This window comes from Betta splendens, chromosome 2 (genome assembly GCF_900634795.4).
Source record: "Betta splendens chromosome 2, fBetSpl5.4, whole genome shotgun sequence".
Taxonomy (NCBI): domain Eukaryota; kingdom Metazoa; phylum Chordata; class Actinopteri; order Anabantiformes; family Osphronemidae; genus Betta; species Betta splendens.
Window position 1 is genome coordinate 2,394,535 of NC_040882.2, and position 14,620 is coordinate 2,409,154.

Below are 14,620 nucleotides of genomic sequence, written 5' to 3' on the forward strand. Positions count from 1 at the left end.
AACGCAGAGCAAATAAAGCCATACTTCTGACCAAACTTGGCAATAACCATCTCCATGTTTTCCAAGTGGAGAATTAAAGGATAAGACTCATTTGTCTGTGGTGGTGCAACAAAACACTTTCTCAACACTGTCATGGCAACAATTTGAGCAAACTGCTGTGGGATCCATGAATCAAACTTTATTGACGCTTTGAAGGCGCTAATAACACACTAGAGTTGATTAGATGGCCAATTTATTGACCTTGGAATGCAGATAAATACATTCTTAAAAGAACCACAGTGAATGCATCTCCTTGTCTTGAACACATCATTTGTATACAGCTCCTTGACTTCAAAGCCCTGCTGATATTTGATGAATTAATGAATCATAGCACCACATTTATAGTAATTGTTGCCATAAGAGGCCTAAATATTTACCCAAGTCGACATTAATGTTAATTTAGCGTTTCATTACAAATTTCCACCAAATGTTGCAACAAACAATATTTGATTGACATGTTTGTATCTAATATCTAAAATATATTTTCGTAAATAATGAAAAAGAAAGTAATTTAAAATGAATCCTTGTCTCTGGTATATATGATCAGCTGATGGGGTTCTAGGTTCTGCTCACAGTGGCTGCTGTTGGGTCAGATTTAGTTTGGAAGTACCCGTTCTGGGACTCGTCACCCTCAGCACCGCTCTCCAACAGATAAGCCGCTGCTGGTGTGTGTTTTAGATTTTGGAATATTATTGTTTGCTCTCAAAACCTTACGAACAAATGACTGCGGAGCTGCGCCGAGAGTGGCTCAAATGTCCTTTTAGAGGAGCGAGCACGCTGATGCGTTTCCGTGGAGAATTCCCCCGGAGGAGATTCCATTCAGACGGGCTCCTGAGGGGTTTAATGGCCCAAATGCAGCCGCTCGGCCCTGACGTTCCCTCACGGACGCCGGAGTCACTGCAACCGGGAAGACAGCGTGTGTTTGCGCGTGTTTACGCACACATGTGAGTTTAACCGTGCACAAACAGAGGCTCGTGTGCTTCTATCGCCATATGAAAACACACAATAAGCAAGAACGAGTAACTCGTCCAGCTCAGGTGAGGATGTGCATGAAACGCTGACTTCAACATGATGTTGGAAAACTTCAGCGGCTTCAGCGAACGTGAGGTGTGTGATGACTGCGTGTCACAATCGCTGAAAGCCCCCCCCCCACAGCAGCCAAGTAAACCATTTAGGGTAAAATATCTCTGCGCTCTTTCCTTTGATTAGCGACTCTTTGAAATGGTATAACACTGTGATTATGTGAAAGGCTCCGCGAGTATGTGGTCGGAGCGGAATATTTTCTCTAGGACGCAGGGGGAAATGAAAAAAAAAAAAAATGGGCGAGAGAGCGGAGAGAGAGAGAGATAAAGTCAAGGAAGGAGAAGGAGGAGGACTATTACAAGAAGAGAGCAAGCCCTCTTTGTACAGACATTGCGACGCCAGATGGCTTCTTCTAATAAATATTCAACCTTAACTCAGTTCCCATGTAACTTCTCTTTCTCTCTGCCTCTCGTTTTTGTACCGCTGCCAGCACACCCACACGTTTCTGGGCCAGCGAAATGATTACAGTAAAGCAAACAAAAAGGAAAAAACAGGGGAGGCTGGGGGTGTTTGACAGAGGAAACGGGCCGACAGGGTCCTGTATACAGACAGATAGGGTGGCGGTGTGTGCTGAAAGCTGGCCATTGGAGTGGGGGGGGGGGGGGGGGGGGGGGGGGGGGGGGCGAGCGAGAGAAGGTAGGAGAGAGAGGCGAGCGGAGGGGGGAAAGTCCTCTGTGGTCGGAGCTGGTGTGATTGTTGGAGACGGAGCAGAGAGCCAGTCTGTTCTCAGGCCTGATTGTTTACCCAGCGAGGAGAAGCTTTTCCAGCGGCCTCTGAAGTGCAGCGCCGCGCGATAAGAGCCAGCGCAAATTCTTCCTTTGGTGATAAAAGGCGGGCGAAGTCCTGCGTCACCGTCACGTTCGCGCGTTCGAGTGCGCGTCTCGGGATCACAGGAGACCGGGAACTACAAAAACCCCCGCAGTTCAGAGCGCTCCACCGGCGAAACGACGACTTTGTTAGTGGCCTCGTTCCATCGTGAAGCACTTTGATGAATTGCAAGTTTGCTGAATGATTGATCGCCTGTTGCATAATTCATAGCCCACATGGTTCTTCTTTGGACACATGGAATGAACTGAGCGGATCCCACCTGACGCCGGCTTCTTTCTTCGAATTACCTTAAATACGTTCAAAGCCCTGCTCTGCCTGTCAAAGCCAGGTGATTTCGATCCCCCACCGTCGGGCCTTTGCAGGTCACCACCCGTCCTTTGTGTTCCGCCACAGCAAATAATGTGCAATTAGAAACTAGATTTTTCAGGGCCTTCCGTCTCGCGAGCAGCCTCATCACCATCTGTTGTGCCGTCTCTGTGTATATTCCATCACCTGTGAGGAGAAGGGCGAGACGGAGGGAGCCTGACAACTGTCTTAATTTTATTTTTTTTTTGTCGACACAAGATAAAGTGTCCTTATTAAAAACCCCCAGTGTGAGCGCCCGCCCTCGCCCTCCGTCACCCCCCATTTTTTATACGAATATTCATCGTGCAATATTGCGAGATTAGTCTGCGGAGAATTTGACAAATATGGCCAGCTTTCGCGGGAAAATATTTTGGCACGTTTTTCTTGATGTGAAAATGATTGCATTAAGACGAGAAGCCCCCCCCCCCCTTCTTCCCTCACGAATGGCGGCGTTAGTGAGAAGAGTGAACGCGTTGCTCAGGAAAAACCACAAGTACGATTTTTCTTTTTGGTGATAGACAAGTTGAAAAGCGCCTCATTAGCTTCTCCACTGTATAATGACCTTGTAATCACTTCACATGGCAATCTGGCTCTTGAGGTGTGTGCCACCGTGCCACCGTTCATGAAGATCCCCGCCCTTACTTGGTCTCAGCGACGATCATTACTTAATTTCAGCTGTCAAACAGCTCTCCTGCGACAATGTCGCCTGGCGTTGAGGCTGTAATCACTAGACCGAGGCCACGGCGGCTGCTGCTGCCTCATCCCCGCGGTGCTATCATGGGAAAAAGCAAAACCGGGGCTTATCTCTCAGCGCGCGGATATGACAGGAGAGGAAAACGGGGACTTTGCTGAGAGCTTTGTCTCATATCCTGATTGGGTTCACGCTCCCTCAGCCGCCGGGGCCAACGTGTACCTGAAAGCAAACCAAACGGGTCGGACGCGCGGTCCAGTGGAGCGTCGGGATGGACTCCACTTCCACACGGACGGAGAGGAAGTCGGGGGGACATTTGAGGCCAGATAATGCCCACGCTGAGCCCCATTAGGATTGAGGTATTATCCCCTGGTTGACTTTGGCTATGAGAAACTGCGGCCCCCTCCTCCTTTGCTTTGCCGTTTCCCACTCATAACAGACCTGTTGGCCGTCGAGGTTTATCAAGCTCACAAATCTAAACAGGACAGGGGCCCTGACCGGGAGAGGGCCTTGTACACAGGAAGGGCCCTAATTCTCTCTGGATTAGAGAGTTGCAAGTTGCAGCTGTGTGCATGTAAAAGCCAGTTTGCCATGATGTTTCCACTTATTTTACATTATTACATATCAAGTATAAAGCATCACCTCAGGTTTCTGGTTCACAGAGACTGGTCCTATCTGACCATTTCTCCATTTGTTTGTTGGCATCCATTTCCATGCTGAGGTCAGGCCTGGGTCACAAGACAAATTTTAGGGACTTTTAGTTTTTTTTAATACCATTATTTTATATGAATATCTCACACCTGTGTGTTTCTACGGCTAAACATGCAGTGGATCTTTTTAAAGGGCTCTACTTTGGGCTTGATTAGAGATGCACGCATGCATTTGGATATAATGCACTGGATTATATTGGTAGATTATTTTGTGTCCAGATGGTAAACGTGTTCCCTTCATACATTTGCTCCAGGCGCCGTGGACCTGCAGGCTACGTAAGATGGCACAAAAACTAATCCTGTGCATACCCAAAGATGGCAGCCAGCCACGTTCCTCGTTTCCTCAGAACATTCACTCATAATAGGACGCTTCACAACCGTCGACATTTTAACTCGGGCCTTTCAACCGTCAGTGAGAAGCCCAGTGATTAAAGAGACCACAATAGCTGGAAGGTCATGAGTCCTCCAGATGAAGGATCCTTCAGCGAGTCTCTGACCCACTCCAGCGTCATTGTGCGCTGCTCCGGAGAAGAGGAGCGTGGTCTTCTCCCTGCGTGTATGTGTGTGTCTGCTTGAGTGCGAATGGCTGCTTGACAAAGTAAACTGGGTGCAAAAGGAGCAGTGAGACAAAACATCTGAGCCTCCTTGTAAATGGAAAACATACAACTGCTTTTGTTCCCCGTGCTGCCGGCTGATAATATAACGTGCCATTTGCCAAGAAAATGAAAATTATATTACAGCTAAGGTGCTTTTGTGCAATATTAAATGAAATCACATTCCTCCGGTGGTTTTGCTGAGTATTTATTGTAGAGCGGGGCTGCTAAACTGTGAGCGCAGACATATTCATGCGCCGAACATGCTGTGAAAGCCCATGCCGCCTATTTGCCACGGTGTCATTGCGCCACTGAGCATCGCTTCTATCAACCTGAGCGATGAACCGGGCCCCGTGCAGTCACAGCGCCGGGCCCGAACGCGGGGCGCACGTCCCCTTTATCGGCTGCTGCCGAGGCCAGCGCCACCTTGACGTCAAGGTATGCGGGCTTTGATGCTCCAATTAATTCATAATCTGTTGGCACGGCGCTGCCAACACGGACCGAGACGTGTTGGGTGGAGCGAGTGGGCGGGGGGTGGGGGGAGGGGGGGTTTCGCTTCCTTGGACTTCTGAGAGATTTCCTGAAGGCATGCAAAACACACTCAAGACTTCTGTTGCTGATCCAAATCAGCTTTTGTCCCCCTCCCTCTCAGACTCTGTGCCTCACAGCGACGTATGGGCGACTTCTTTCAATTGATTAATTCTGCTGTAAATTGGTCATAATGTGTGACTATCTCAAGAAGCGCATTGCACGGGGAAGAAAAGGCTGCCAACCGCAGAACTGTGGACACGAGTTAGGCATAAAGTTGAGCAAAAAGGAAACTAAGCGAGCATTTCAAACTCAGATATTGTGTAACTTGTATAGAGGCTGGCACGTCTTTAGAGGTTTATCAGTGTTGCCTTTATTTATTGTTGCTAAATATGTACAAACCCTGCACTGAACCAGTTTCTACCAAACTATAGTGTCCTTGTGGTGGCACTTTTATTAGTAATCAGTGTTTGTTATTGTTATTGACAGCCGGCATTTTTATAATAAAAATACTTAAGGAAGCTCAGGCAACTCGTGCTAAAACAAGCATGAGACAACGAATTAGCTTGAAAAGAGGAGTTCAGGAAGCAGTGCAGTGTGGGAAATGTATTTTCACTTAAACAATGGAGTTTTAAAAAAAAGTCACAGTGAACCATCGTTTTTTGCAGCGGTCACGCCTAATGCTACATTGTTAGCAGTAGCTTGTTAGCGACCTGATCCGGTTAGAGCTGCAACAAAGCAGCGCGCGTTTCTCCAAGAAGAGGAATTACATCCATAATCAGTCTTGTCATTTGCGCAGCAATTTTACTCCTGAATGCCTCGTTTTAGGGAGGAATTAATAATAAAAAAATCTCATGAGCTTCAGGTGCTGCAGAGTTCACCCCTGTTCCGCTCATCCTTGCCTGCAGCCCCGCGACACTCGCTCACTCTCTCCCTCGGTTTCTTATTATCAGTTAATAATTCTTTCTCATTCAAGCAAATTAGAGAAACTTGACTGTGTTAGAGCGAGTCCAGCGCAGAGCTGCAGGCGGAGAGAGGGCTAAATGGCAGAAATTCCCCCCAGAGCAAAGAGCGCATGAAGCACAACATTGTGTCCACCACAAAAGCCGCTCTGTAGTTTTGATCCCCTCTAATTTAATTAGCCCAAGAGGTAGTGCATTAATTTGCCAGGAATTCTTCTGATGCAGAAAGCCGCCCCCGGTGCATGGAAGGAGAGAGGGGAAAAAGAAACCTCCTTATTGCTTTTATGCAATTGAACAGGATATTTTCTTCCATCCTTCGTGCAATGATGCAAGCACTTTGTTTAAATCTTGATCTTTATCAACATTTCTGTGTAATTCTGGGGACTTTTTCTTTTATTACAAGGCAAAGCCCATAATAACTTAATGTTATTTCGTTGTCTCAGGTCAATTGCATCCTTATTTATCCATTGGCAACAAAATATTATAGACATCCTGCTTTCAAGAATTAAAGATGAACTAAATCTATCAGTACAAATGTGTTTATGTCAAATCGCTGTATTTTCTTAAAACCTACCTTGTATTATTGTTAGCACAAAGCTGGGGGCTATTGCTTAACCCACTTTATCTTTTATTATCAACTCCAGTCTCCTCATATCAGTTGACATTTTATACACCCTTGTATGCAATTGTCCGATTAAAAAAGAATAATTCTTAAAACTTACCAACGTTCTGGTCGCCACAGAAGAGGGGCTGCTCCATTTCCTATAACTATGACAGTAATTGTATTTAGTAAGATAAAAAATTAAAAACCTTGTGCTTTTTAGATTTAATTATCACGCAATGTTCTTGATAAGTGAAGATTGGATGTATTTGGTAATGGTTCCTTTGATAATCTTTCATCTTGAGACACTTTCTTGTGTGATTATACTAAATTGAAGAGGCCTGCACCGTAGTCATTAAAGAATCACTTCTCATTTTGTAATTAGAGTGCTTCCAATGGTCCACGGAAAAAAAAAAGCCAGTCAGCAGCAGATCATTTCACCAACTGATAAAATAGTTCCTTCTGCTTGACCCTGAGCAAAAACTGACTGTCCTCCTGTAATGTATAACTATTATGTAAAAGCAGCACCAAGGGTGGAAGGGTGGGGCGTAATCTCTGTCATTGGAAGATCATCGTGTGTGAACTAGGCTAACGCTAACTCCACAAATGTTTATTTTGTGCCTAACCCTGAACCACACGTCTTTGCGCCTAACTCCAACCAAATCCTTGTGTTTCCCCAAGCGTTACCCACCATTGCTTACAGTTAAAGGTGAGTAAGAGACCAACTGGCACCTCACCGTGTGTCTTTGTCGTACAAAACGGCCCCAACTACCCTGCATAGGCCTTCTAGTGATCCACTTTAACAGTCCCTCAATAATTCAGACACAGGCGCAACCCTTGACTCTGAGCCCAGGTTAGTCGGCAAATGTTGCATCGGTTTTGCCGCGAGCAGCCTTGCGTTCCTGCTTTCTCTGAGGAAGAAATCCCTGCTGGAATGCGTCCCCGTTTTTGTCAGTCCTGCATCCTAAGGTACATTTTCACCGCGCAGAGGTAAAAGCATGGCTTAGATGTTTTATTCTTGCCGTACAAGTGCACAGTGCAGGGGCTCAGTGGGATAAATAATTCACCGGAACATGTTTGAACAGGTACGGAAATAATCCTTCAGCGAAGTAAGAGTGGGTACATCACCCCTCCTCTTCTGTATCGCTGCCTCTTGCTGGTTCCAGGGCGGCGTGGAAGTGCAGAGAGGTCTCTAAACATATCACCCCAGAAGGATGAAATATTAAAGGTTATTGGTTAGCGTGAGAGCGCACTCCTCGAGCGTCTCCTGTGCTGAGACAAGCAGGTAAACTTAACTTCCCTCTCAGAGTAGACAGGTTGAGATATCTGACACTGGTAAATATTACATGGAAGTGTGTGCTAGCCAAAGGGCAGGTAAGCAGATTTTACTCACCCAGAACCATGAATACCTTTAAACTGCATGAGTCTTACTTGCATGGGTTCAAGCAGGGTTTTCTATGCGCATTTGATCTTCTTACGCTCTTTAACACCCAAATGTTCTGCACATATGGAGGGAATTGAGAATAAATAAGTTGCCTTATTTATCAATTGCCTGCACAGTGGGAAAAGTCACAATCTTCGACCTGTATCCATCAATGTCACGTAATAGGGGCTGTTTTGAAAGTGGATGACTAGCACGACTAGAATCCAGCTTGATTCATTTACATCCCCTTTAGATACAGTAGATTTTACAAACAGCACAATATAATAAATAAAGAATCAAAATGGTTGGAGCTGCTTTACAGAATTCATCTGTGAGGTGTAAATGGCTATCGTACAATGATGCCTTCAGTTTTATTTCTATTGCTCCAGTTCAGAAAATATTTAATGAAGTGCAATTCAAATATTTAACAGTGAAGAATATAAATCTCCCTTTTAATGGCGAAAGGGTGGAACTAGGCTCAATGTGTGCGGCCATCTGCCCCGACCGGTGTCTCTTTGTGGATAGAATTCAACACTGGTAAATGATTGGAAGTCCTGAACAAAGACTTTTATCCTTTTGAAACAGATAATAGCAACACCGAATCACTTTTTATTTTATGTTGCATCCACATACTGTAGACATTTGACTGTTAAATGTGAACATTAAGATAGAGAGGAGGACTAAACTCATTCACCCACTTTAACCTCTTTGTCTTCTACCTCGAGCTCCACTGCAGACCGTTGGAAAGAAGAGATGCGAGTGGAAGGGGTAAATCTGGGGGAGAGGCAGCGGCCGCAGGCTGGAGGGGTGAGGGGGGGGGGGGGGGGGGGGGGGGGGGGGGGGGATAATTAAGCGAGGACGGTGACAGCTGCAGCAGGTCCCAAGCAAAAGGGCCTGAGCTTCACTGAGCTGAACTAATGGCATCAGTAAAGCCCGGCAGCTCAGCCACTGCCGCGGACGTTTGATCATTAATTTTTAGCCTTTTGACAGAGCCGGCCCTCGTAACCCATCACCAGCCCGTGGGCAAGGCCTCACCTGTACTGCTGGTATGAGTCACGTCCCGAACGGCATGGGAGCCAACAGTAAATGGGAAGGGTCCTCGCTGGGTCCAAACTCCAGCCTCGCATGTCATCCATCGCACGTCTTCTCTTGTTTGTTATGTTCATCCTCAGTCATGACCTCGCAGAGTTTCATCTGCACCACAACTTTGTTAATGATTAGCATTAATGTGCCACAAATTAGTGTAAAGTATGAAAACTACAAGGCCCTTTATCGACAGACACGTCTTTTAATTAAAACCAGTGACCAAATCTAAGCTTTGTTTAGACGTGATCTTAAAATGTGCCTAATATCAGCTCGTGAAGCTCATTTGATCCCTCAGACGTGATCGTGCGTCCACATAGAGAGCAGTGAGTAATCACAGCCTCTTAGCCAGAGATGCCTCTGCTCAAGCTGCATCACATCGATTATACCCAGTCCACCGGCCAAGAGAGGGGGCAAACATTTTGACTGCCTGGTTTACACCCAGCAGACGAGCTCATCCCTTCACTACTTGAGAGGTCTGTTTCATCATTCCCAAAGGTCCTTCCATGCATTCTCCGTGCTCTCCTTCCTCCATACCTAGTTCTGATCTCCACGTAGGCACGATGCGCCGCGGATGAGGTAACACCGGGCAATCTCACCGCGGTGCCGCTTACATCAACCCGCTGGTTCAGAAGAGCTGCCAGACCATCGCTGCTAATCAGAATTTTTGCACTTCTAATTGACCTTCCCGATTGAATATAAAAATTAAATAGAGTTTAAAATAGAAGACGCTGCTGCTGATCCACGGCGCACGCTCCTGGCTCGCTCACAAAGCACGCAATTAGCGCTAATCGCGGACAGGCCGTGGGCTGATTTAGGTGAGGGCATCTCAAGTCTGGAAGCCAGACAAGTGTGCCAAGCAGGCCTGTTAGGGAGACGCTCAGAGGGGCCCTTTTAAAGATAGAAGCCCTGGCGCGTTGCGACGGGGTTTTGATTGCTCTCCACCGAGTGTGAGCTCTGGCTTGGAGGAAATTTGGTGGCACAACCTCTGCAGAGAGAAAGCAGGTTAGTCACATCCGAATCTGCATCAGATGCAAATTATCCACAGCCCAAATCTGTGATTTGATCTTGAGCGTCAAGCATTAACCAAAGCGCATGTCCATAAGCGGACAATGAGGGAACATGCATTATCCCTCGGTCTAATCTGCTCCCAGGCCTGCGGGCACTGTGTTGTGACCTGTGTAGGATCCCGGCCCTTCAGGTTGAAACCTCCGCTTCACTTAACGTATTCATTTACCTTGAGCTGCGTGATCACAAAGAGAGGCTCTCCTTCCACTCTCGCTATTGAGTGTCACCACAAACGCTGTGCACAATGAAAGTAGAGAGCATTGAGTGTAGCAAATGGAGAGACGTGTTCACAGTGTAATGGCCTGCGGGCCCTAATTGCACCGATTGATTTGAGTTGCCGAGTTCAACCATAGAATTTTTATCTGAGGAAGCCATCTTGAAGGAGAGGCCAATGATGACATTTATTCTTCACAGTTAACATCTTTACCCCCTCCACACTCACCAAGTTTACATTAGAGATGGAGATCACAAGATGTGCTGACTGTATGCTCAAGCCTGTGTGTGTGTGTGTGTGTGTGTGTGTGTGTGTGTGTGTGTGCATGTCTCCCATAGACCCCCTTTCAAAGCACTTTAGATGCTATTCAATTGATATGGCCATTATTGCGTGGAAGGGGAACCATTTCAGCGTGACTCTTGATGTGTCTGCATTTTACCGCTGTGTTTTTTGTTCTTTCTATACAGAGCTTCTATAGAAAGCTTTCTTTCTGTTTCTGTTCCGCAGCATTAGCGATTATCACGAGGATGCCTCCTAGCCTGACTGCAGAAAAAGAAACGTCTTCACCCGGCTTCCCCCCTGTTAACGCAGGGTGTTTGAATTAAACACATCCTTCACAGGTCGTCTCATTGTCTGACGCCACGCAGCAGCAGCGGCAGCAGGTTTGAGAAAACTTCAATTATTTACCATTAACAGAGATAGAATTGATCTAAACATGTGGTGAATGCGCCTTAAAAGGAGGCAGTTTTAAGGGAGCGTAGTTACCAGGCTGAGCACTCCTATGGATCAGACCACTGGATCCATACAATCTAGAGGCCTCCTGCCTCAGCCTGATTGAATACCACACAGAGGGCCTGTGGAGAGGCTCCAGCAACCATATGCCATTGTCCAGCTGCTCACCTGCAGTCATCAAACGGGGGTAAAGAGACTGCAGAGGGGGTGGAGACTATCGTGGGTCACTGAGGAGACTTCAGGTCCGCAGAAGGTTCCGTAGGGCTACGTTTGGCCAATCGGATTTTACCAGAGAAGCCAGAGGTGTTGCTGGAAAAAGTAGTTTTTAGATATGAATCTACTTTGGGTGCTAATGTTCAGATGTTGCCTGTGAAGCATTCATAAATAAAGGTTACACATGTACAGGCTTCTAAAATATCTAAAGTGTTGAGCATGAAGCAGCACAAATCCAGTCAGACTTCACCCTTCAACAAAAAGCTGTCTGCAGAGGAAAAGCAGAAAGGCTGCTACGTGTAAACATATTCATGAAACACCTGATCTTAGGCTTTTTTTCATGTCACCTATGTCTGAAGGCGCCTGTGCGCTGATGTGAATGTGAGGAAAACATAAAAAGGGGAAATCAGACATCAAACGGGAGGAAGCGTCGAAGGTTGACTGTGACAATCCCTAATCGCTCCAAAGAGGTGTTGTTGTGGAAACAGGTTTGTGCCGACACCTTGTCAGACGAACAGAGGAGCCGCATCCCCATCCGTGTAATTCCGCAGGCTGCCAGATTCCTGGTCATCCTACCTTCAAAACGTAAACATCCACGCGGCTCCAATCGCATTAAGTTGCGAAGCCATCGGTGTTTATTTTGAAAGGGCCACAACTGGAGTCGATGCCAGCAAACGGCTTTATGCACAAAGGCTCGTTTTTCAGTGTCTCTTCTCGCCCCGGAGCTGTTTGCCAATCTAGCTCTGAATACACCCTTCACTGGCTTGAGCACCTTGAGGTGTGCTCATCTCTAATCACTATTTGATGACAGGAATCTGCAGGCATAAAACCAGGAGACACACAGTTCCTTAGCAACGGGCGCCGGTAGTCCAAACAATTTCATTAAAGCGTGGCACCTCTTAGCAGGTGGGTGAGTGTTAGAGGAGATAAACATTCATGAGCAGATTGGCTGTGGTATTTGCCAACATCACAATTGATGATATCAATTTGTTTGTGAAGCAGCTCAAATATTGTAAGTGGATTAAGCAAAGGTGTCGGGGATGGTGAAGGAGTGTATCAGGATGTCTTTTTTCATTTAATTGATGATGTGCAAATGCAGGGAAATATGATTCCTTATTTGTTTCCAGGAGAATTACAATTACGTTAATCTGCACGCACGGCTAATGCACAGCGGCTGCATTAGTCATATATGCAGGGCACATAATGCAGCAGGAGCAGGAGGGATCAAAGGTAATTTAATTAAATGTTTAACTTCTTCACACAAATTAACTGCATCCTGCCACAGAACAGTCTGACATGAGAGTACATGTATGTTGATATCGTCGCATATACTCTTCACCATTCACAGTCTGGTCTGCATTCAGAAAATAAATGATAAATTCAATCTATGGGATAGTATGTATAATTACTGTAACTAGAATAATCACTGTTGTGTTCTAACTGAATGTGTCAAACCACAGCGAAGCTCAACAACTGCAGTAATAATTAACTTCTGGCAGCATTTCCTGCTTCGTTAACAGGTGAGTTCCACCTGCCCTCGCGTTGAAAAGGTAACTGATGCCTGACTTTGTTCCGGTCACCAGCAGTCGTGCAATCATTAATGGAGCCTGTCTGAGGAGCAGTCAGACGTCAAAAGCTCTGACTTTGGTTTTCCAGCAAACGATGCCGTAGCTAATGGGCCTTTATTGGACCCGATCCTTTCTCATGGCTTCACTGACGTGACCTCTCACAGACGCACTTGTCATTCGTTGTGTTAAAGACAAACCCCACTTGATTTGAACTCTCCAGTCATTATCACTTTGATCAAGGACAGTCCAATCGAGCGCTGTGCTGAGTGCAGAACGCCAGCGCTGTCGCTCGTGTTGTACAGTACGTAGCCCGGAGGCCCCACACTGACCACGCAGCAGATCAAAGAGACTCGGGAATGCGAAACGCGCGCTATGACGCTTTTAAATTGAAATGTGCTTTTTATGGCTGTCACAAGATCAGCTGTGAGACAGCAGACGCACCCTGATGTCAGGAACTGGATTGCTGCCCTCAGGTGTCAATATAAAGTCCAGGACAACGTCCACGTGATGAGCCACTGGAGTCAATGATTTGTAGGGAGGATACAGTAGCTGTTGTGTCCTGCTGTATGTATATATGTATTGCTGGTTCAAGTATATAATGAATATGGTGAGTCTTGTTTATGGGAAACTGTGTCCTGTATCAGGAAGATAATATTCAGCTAAAAAAAAAGAAAACACTTTCAAACTGCTCCACTGCAGAATCAAAATAAAAAAAAAAAGTTTTCTTTTAGTAAAACTGTAACGTTAGATTTTTAAGAAAAAAAGTTGGAATTATGAACTCAGAAATGTAATGTTTTTACAAATCACATACATTTACAGTGATATAGTTTTGTTTTATATGCTGCTAGTTTCCTCCTCTACGTCAGCATATCACTCCACTCGCCCTCCGTCCTCTTGAGGGACCTGAGCTGACGTGGACCTGCAGCTGTCACCATGGATTACACCCCGGACGGCTCACCGGCCCATCACATCAAAGCTGAAGCACGCTGCTGCCGTGCGCCTGCACCAGCACCTGCCCATTAACTGCACTGGCTAAATGATAAAGTGATTGTGATCTGCGGGCTGTAAACTTTAAAGCTCTGTCCACACCAGCGCAGTTGGTCCAGTTAATCAAAAGGTTTACGGACCTGCAGCTCTGTGTGTGTGTGTGTGTGTGTGTGTGTGTGTGTGTGTGTGTGTGTGTGTGTGTGTGTGTGTGTGTGTGTGTGTGTGTGTAGTGCTATAGTGGAGACTCAGACTCAAGATCCCTGTCGAGGCGTGAACCTGACGTAAATGAACTGGTACTGCACCCCCCCCCCCCCCCCCTCCCCTGTGTTTCCCCCTGTCGTCTCTTTGACGCCTCCGAAAGATGACATGGAAATACAAGTGTCGGCAGGCCTGACAATGAGGAGCCATAAAGCAATAAAGATGGTAAAACCAAGACCTCGGAGTGTTTGTCACTGTCATGTCTATTGATTGATGACAATGAAAACGATTGAGAGGTCCTCGACAGAAACAGACACTGGGAATTTTATTTGTTGAGTCAAATATTCCGAAAGGAGACGTGAGCGGGCATTTCAGCCTTCCATTTCTCTTATTGTATTACATTAATCAAAGGGCTTCCGGGACTTTCATGTGAACTGAGTGTCACCGTGATGTTCTGGAAGCAGAGAGAGAGAGACAGAGAGAGGAGGATAAAAAAATAAAAAAAACACAAAAAGAAGCATCCTTCAGCGACGTCTCTTTCCTGACAGTGGTATCAATTGTCCTGTCTTAAATGATCACGGCCACTGCATTACAAGAAAATTAACAGCTCAAATTTATGTGAGTGCCTCTCTACTCGCTTCCTGAGTCGCAGAAACAAATAATTGAATTGGTACACAAGTACATAAAGCATTCCAGCGGCTAATGTAACAGGCCTAACTCGGTTAAAGGAGGCGAGGGCACAGACAAGAGTGGG

The 14,620-nt window shown here is 46.1% G+C and overlaps 1 long non-coding RNA gene across 2 annotated transcripts; it reads left to right on the forward strand.

The window, feature by feature from the left end:
* The first annotated feature begins 576 nt into the window (after nt 1-576).
* LOC114846187 (uncharacterized) lies at nt 577-13,844 on the forward strand. 2 transcript variants are annotated; one of them, XR_003783985.3, is made up of 3 exons: nt 577-983; nt 10,676-10,830; nt 13,530-13,844. It is a non-coding gene; the product is annotated as an uncharacterized LOC114846187 (long non-coding RNA). The 2 variants fall into 2 exon arrangements; XR_008693982.1 differs by lacking the exon at nt 577-983 and adding an exon at nt 9,796-9,891.
* The last annotated feature ends 776 nt before the right edge of the window (nt 13,845-14,620 follow it).